The 6,314-nt window shown below is 45.2% G+C and overlaps 1 long non-coding RNA gene and 2 other non-coding genes across 3 annotated transcripts; all 3 read left to right on the forward strand.

Moving 5' to 3' along the window:
- Positions 1–1,081: 1,081 nt before the first annotated feature.
- On the forward strand, positions 1,082–2,927 carry LOC109563927 (uncharacterized). The gene is made up of 6 exons (XR_002181427.2): positions 1,082–1,155; positions 1,678–1,748; positions 1,857–1,934; positions 2,020–2,081; positions 2,347–2,413; positions 2,632–2,927. It is a non-coding gene; the product is annotated as an uncharacterized lncRNA (long non-coding RNA).
- Positions 2,170–2,239, forward strand: LOC139185025 (small nucleolar RNA SNORD50). The gene has a single exon (XR_011568617.1). It is a non-coding gene; the product is annotated as a small nucleolar RNA SNORD50 (small nucleolar RNA).
- Positions 2,465–2,534, forward strand: LOC139185024 (small nucleolar RNA SNORD50). Its single transcript, XR_011568616.1, has one exon. It is a non-coding gene; the product is annotated as a small nucleolar RNA SNORD50 (small nucleolar RNA).
- Positions 2,928–6,314: the final 3,387 nt, after the last annotated feature.

Below are 6,314 nucleotides of genomic sequence, written 5' to 3' on the forward strand. Positions count from 1 at the left end.
CCATTTCCTCCTCCAGGTTATCTTCCTCACCCAGCCATAGAACCTCCTGCTCCTCCGTTTCCAGCATGGGCAGGCGAATTCTTTACCACTGAGCCATCTGGGAAGCCCCGTATTTACCCATACATACGTGCTTGTGTGCTAAGCGGTTTCAGTTTTCACCCGTGCATATATAAATGCTACTGAATTAAAGTGTCATTTAGATAAATTATTCTGGGAAATTTCCCAAATTAATCTTTCTCCTGCATTCATTATAATGAATGTAGTGCAAATTATTTTTTAATAGCAAAGGTTTTTTTCTTTCTTTCTTTTTTTGGTTGTGTCAATTTAGGAAAATTACTTGGCTACTGCAGGCCTTAGTTTTCTCCTCCGCCAAGTGGAGGATGTACTTCTCGGGTCTGCTGTCTCGGGGAGAATTTTCTGCGCTGATCAGTGTTTACAGCAGCGCCCGGCACCCAGCGGCGTGGGGGTGGGGCGGGTCCGGTAAAGCGCAGGGGAGCGCGGGCGGCGCAGCGAGTCGGCTATCCGGAGATGCGCGGCGTTCTCACTGTAGACCAGGTGAGAATCGCGGCGCTTTCAAAGACTTTTCATCCAAGCATTTCTGCCCGGCGATTTCTCTTTCAGGGCGCGCGCAGCGGCTGCAGGGCGTCAACTCCCCAGGATCAGTCAACCATCCAGCTCGACTTCTTGAGCGCATCACAAGCTAAAGCCGCCCTGTGCTACTAAACATAAGTCCACAGACGCCCCCCAGCCACCCTACGCGTCCGGAGCTTACTTGGCTCTGGGTAGGCGGTACCCTCGCCTCTAAAGGCGGCTGTTCGTTTAAATTCTGGCGCCACTCCCACGCCACGTAGAGCCAGTCTCGGAAGCGACGGACAGCGGCGCAGCAGCGGGCGTGCGCCCGGAGCTGGACGTGCGCGCCGCGGAGGGGCGGTGCGCGCACCACGCCGTGGAACGAGCCCCCGAAAGAAAAGAGCCGCCTGGCGCGCTCTCGCTCCTCCCGTCAGGAACCGGCCACGCCCCCGTGCTCTCCAGGGTCCAATAGAGGCGAGAGGGAGGGGCGGCCTCCGGCTGGCTCGGGAGAGACTATATAAGGAACTGCAGGGGGAGCTGTTCGGTCTTTTACGTCGGAACTTGGGAGCAGATCGTAGCTGCTAGGTAAGTACGCGTTGTTGGCGGTCGTGCGCGCGAACCTGAGTGGCGCAGCTTGGGTTGGGGAATGCGATACGGTAAAAAGAGTTCAGAAGTTGAGGGTTAGAGTGCGGCGTTGAGTATTTACACATGGAAAACGCGCCACCGGACCGCCACGTGTCCCCTGTCGCGGTGGCGACCGGCTTCGAGTTCAGGCGTGCGTAGGCTGCTGCTGGTCATGGCGCTGCGCGCGGCCGTATTGCTAAGCCGGCTGGATAATCCTGAACGGCGCACGGGAAACGACCACATTCCTGAGATTTGGGGCGGGAGTTACGCTTAACGTTGACTTACAGGCCTTAGATACGTAGTCATATCAACAGTTAATTTAAAAATCGGCAGCTCCTGACTGCGTGAAACTGAGTTGTATTGTGCCCAGGTGGCGCTGTGTGCAAATCGAATTGTTGGAGGGGAAGGTTTTAGTGCTGAAAACCTTAAGCTATGACCTTCTATGACAATACTTAATTTTTAAATATATTTATTCTTCCGCAGGTTAAGAAATTGATTCTCCCGCAGAAACAATGGATTTCGGTGTAGCGGAACTGTTACGTGGAGATGCTAAGGTAATTGTTGAGAGCTTAGTTTTAAGTTGAAGGAATAAACCTGTTGATTTACAGGTTGATCAACCTGTAAAGATGATGCATCATTTGAAAATTTTTTTTTTTTTTAAGATGCAAAGGTACATTTCAAAACACGCCGGACAATATTGGCTGGAAAATGACTTGGTTAAAACCTGATGATCTTACCAGGTATGTGTTCGACTAGTACTTCGAATGTCTATATGTTTAGTCCACGTGTAGATTAAATGAGAAAAATATTTTTGTTTTTTAACAGCATTCTGCAGGTTGATGAATACTAATGAAGCTGTGGATGTCACTGAGCAGCTTCATTTTAAAGTAAGTTACCCTGACTTACATCTGCTGCAGTAATTCTGTCTGGTTTGTGGTAAATGTCCGTGTAATGTAGCATAATGGATTTTGGTCTGATCAATGATGAACCCTATCCCGAAGCTGATAACCTGAAGAAAAGCATGTACGGATTCGGCTTCTGAGACAAGACTAATGTTCAGATATGAGAACAAGTTTTATAACAGATTTCTGTTAGGTTATGTCTCATAGAGGAAAAACTTAATTCACAGAGTGGGGTTTTCTGTGCCAACAGTGAGGGGTTGCTGTCTGCCTGCTGTCTGCCTGGTGTGCTGTGACATTTCGAAGGTGGAAACATTTCTGTGAGTAGAGATGTTTTGCTTCAAAATCAGTAAACATTGTGTCCTTGGTCTTACCTATGATGATCCTATCCCGAACCTGAATTTCTGTTGAAAAAACTTATACGGATCTGGCTTCTGAGGTGGACCATTATAAGGACAGCAGCATTTTTTGAAAATTGTTTTAAGTAAGTTTTCTGATGTTGATAGTTTGTAAACCGTAAATGTTTTTCCTTTCCTAGGGCTAGTGCTGCGAGATTTACTTGTCTGTCTTATGAAAATCTGGTGATTGGGAAAACCTCCAATGGATGTGGGAAGAAAGTTCAAGATGAATTACATTTTTACATTGGTTTGTAAATAGATTCTGAACCAGCATCGAGTCTAGATAATGCATCCATAAGAGTCAAGGCATTTCTGTTTGACCATGACACTGCTGTAGAATCATAACCTGTTAATCAGTGTATTACTTTCTAACTATTTTGAATGGAAAATTCTTTTCTAGTTATCTAGCCTTGTAATTAAATAATTTTGAATAGCCTTTGGTTCTTTGTCTGAATTGAGTTTAAAACTGTGTGATTGTAATTACACCAAGTTAAAGTGTGTACTCTTGCGGTGGAATCTTCAGTCAGGTTTCTAGGGAGAGATGATTTGGTTTGGCAAGAATAAGTAATGTGCAAAACATTAGCTTCAGAGTGTTGGGGTGAGAGCAAAGTGGGAAAGATGGGACCTGTTAACAGTGAGGGAAGGTCACTGATAAAATCTGGGTTAAAACTGGTCAAGCATTGTATGGAATGGGTTAGTGTCAATAATAGCATCTAATCTAACCAAGGTGGTTGGGCCCTGCTGCTCCTGCTAAGTCACTTCAGTCATGTCCGACTCTGCGACCCCATGGACAGCAGCCCATCAGGCTCCTCTGTCCATGGGATTCTCTAGGCAAGAACACTGGAGTGGGTTGCCATTTCCTTCTCCAGTTGGGCCCTAACCCTAATCATTTTCCCTAAATAGCTGCATGAATAACCTGTTCCCATATTTAAATGTTAAAGTCAGTGCTAATATATCATCGGAATGAACTTTTGAAATGTTAGCTTGCCTGCTGAAGTGAAGAGATGGTTTGGGGCTCATGTACCTCAGATTCATGAGACTGAGCCTATAGTTGAATGCCCAGACAGACAGGTTTCTTCTGATAGCAGATGACCTCCATGTATAGCTTTGTGTTAGTGTTAGCCCATTTATTATGTCCATTTGGAAATGAGACTTTAGCACTGCAGTCAGCACCCCGATCTCCCTTACTCTGCTTTATTTGGAACTTAAGTATGGTTTATAAAATTTGAGCACTGGCACCGCTGTACCTTAAGTATCTAGACACCTGGCACTTGGTTGTCAAATAATGAATGCTTAATGACCCATTGAGGGGGACTTTGCTGATTGTTCAGTGGTTAAGACTGCTTCCAGTGTAGGGGCTGCTGGTAGGGTTGGTGAACCCACATGCAGAGTGGCACACCCAAAAACCTAAAACATTCAGGGAGAACTGTCCTTGTCAAAGTTGGCTAACATGACTTCAAAACAAGGCAAACTTATGAATAAGACTTGGTTTTAGAGCACTTAAGGTTTCCCTTACAGCTATTGCAATGCAGGAGACCCTTTCCCTCCCAGTCAATCTTAAGATTCAAATGATGTACACATTTTTTATTGTACCAGTTGGATCCCACTAAAATGAGTTTGATCCAAATTAAGTCCATTTGAGAGTATAAATATTCAATAAAAATCTAAAACATACAGTTGTGGAAGTTAGGAAAGCTCATTGTACTGACTCAATTTGGGACATGACTTTGAGCAAACTCAGGGAAGGGAGGCCTCAGTTCAATTCAGTGGCTTAGTCATGTCCGACTCTTTGCAACCCCATGAATTGCAGCACACCAGGCCTCTCTGTCCATCACCAACTCCTGGAGTTCACTCAAACTCAACGTCCCAGCAAGTCATGAGTGATGCCATCCAGCCATCTCGTCCTCTGTCGACCCCTTTTCCTCCTGCCCCCAATCCCTTCCAGCATCAGTCTTTTTCCAATGAAACTCTTCGCATGAGGTGGCCAAAGTACTGGAGTTTCAGCTTTAGCATCATTCCTTCCAATGATTCTTAGGACTTCCCTGGTAGCTCAGATGGTAAAGCGTCTGCCTACAATGTGGGAGACCCAGGTTCAATCCCTGGGTTGGGAAGATCCTCTGGAGAAGGAAATGGCAACCCACTCCAGTACTCTTGCCTGGAAAATCCCATGGACAGAGGAGCGTGGTAGGGTACAGCCCATGGGGTCTCAAAGAGTCGGACACGACTGAGCGACTTCATTTCCTTCCAAAAAACACCCAGGACTGATCTTTAGAATGGACTGGTTGGATCTCCTTGCAGTCCAAGGGACTCTAAAGAGAGTCTTCTCCAACACCACAGTTCAAAAGCATCAATTCGGCGCTCAGCTTTCTTTACAGTCCAACTCTCACATCCATACATGACTACTGGAAAAACAATAGCCTTGACTAGATGGACCTTTGTTGGCAAAGGAATGTCTCTGCTTTTCAATATGCTATTTAGGTTGGTCATAACTTTCCTTCCAAGGAGTAAGCGTCTTTTAATTGCATGGTTGCAGTTAACCATCTGCAGTGATTTTGGAGCCCAGAAAAATAAAGTCTGACACTGTTTCCCCATCTATTTGCCATGAAGTGATGGGACCAGATTCCATGATCTTTGTTCTTTGAATGTTGAGTTTTAAGCCAGCTTTTTCACTCTTCTCTTTGACTTTCATGCTGCAGTTGATGGTGTCACAAAGAATCGAGTTGGACACTGCTTAGCAACAAAACTAATAACAGGAACCTTAAGTTCTATGTGAGAGACTTTAGCCAATAAGACTTGAGTCAGCTCTACACCATGCTTCCAGGTTATCTTAAAATACAGTAGGTTCAATTCTACTGTTTGGTATTTTTTAGTGAAGTGAAGGTTGCTCAGTCTTGTCCAACTCTTTGCAACCCCTTGGACTGTATAGTCCATGGTGTTCTCCAAGTCAGAATACATTCCCTTCTCCAGGGGATCTTCCCAACCCAGGGGTCTTAACCCGTGTCTCCCGCATTGCAAGCAGATTCTTTAACTGAAGTGAGCCACCAGGGAAGCCCAAACTAGTTATATTGCCAGAAATCCAATATCCATTGCACTTGGCTTCCTTATCAAGTGCTCTCTGAACTGCTTATACAGTTATTAATCCTTGCTGTTTGCCCAGCCCCTGAGAACTTTTGGCTGTTTTTAAACCAGTTTCCCCATTAAATTTAAAATGCCAACCTATGTACAGATAACTAGGCTTCTCTGGTGGCTCAGAGGGTAAAGCCTGCAATGCCGGAGACCTGGGTTCAATCCCTGGGTTGGGAAGATCCCCTGGGAAAGGAAATGGCAACCCATTCCAGTATTCTTGCCAAGAGAACCCCACAGATGGAGGAGCCTGGTAGGCTACAGTCCACCGGTCACAAAGAGTCGAACACGACTAAGCGACTTCACTTTCCTTTTTCCTTTCCTTTCCTATGTACAGATAAGTCAAAATAGAAGCATGCAACAGTTTTTGTGGATCATCTTGAGGTGGAGGAAGGGTACCTTTCCAATATGAAAACCAGACTTGGTCTCATTCTCACAAATCCTGGTCTCATCCTCTGACCACTAGTCAGTCTGAGGTCCTGACATGCTATGCAGCTGACTTATAACAGGATATAGATTTAATCTCACAGAATCCCACACTGAGTACAGTATAATACATCCATCCTATTTGGAAACTTTACCTTAGTTATGCTTAGTTGATTCAGTTCTCTCCAAAAGAGTTAACAATGGAAAGAGCATTTCAGAATACTCAGAATTCACCATTTGAAGAAAATGTTTGGAAACAGTGATTACTGAGGTC

The sequence above is a fragment of the Bos indicus genome, chromosome 9 (assembly GCF_029378745.1).
Source record: "Bos indicus isolate NIAB-ARS_2022 breed Sahiwal x Tharparkar chromosome 9, NIAB-ARS_B.indTharparkar_mat_pri_1.0, whole genome shotgun sequence".
Classification (NCBI taxonomy): Eukaryota; Metazoa; Chordata; class Mammalia; order Artiodactyla; family Bovidae; genus Bos; species Bos indicus.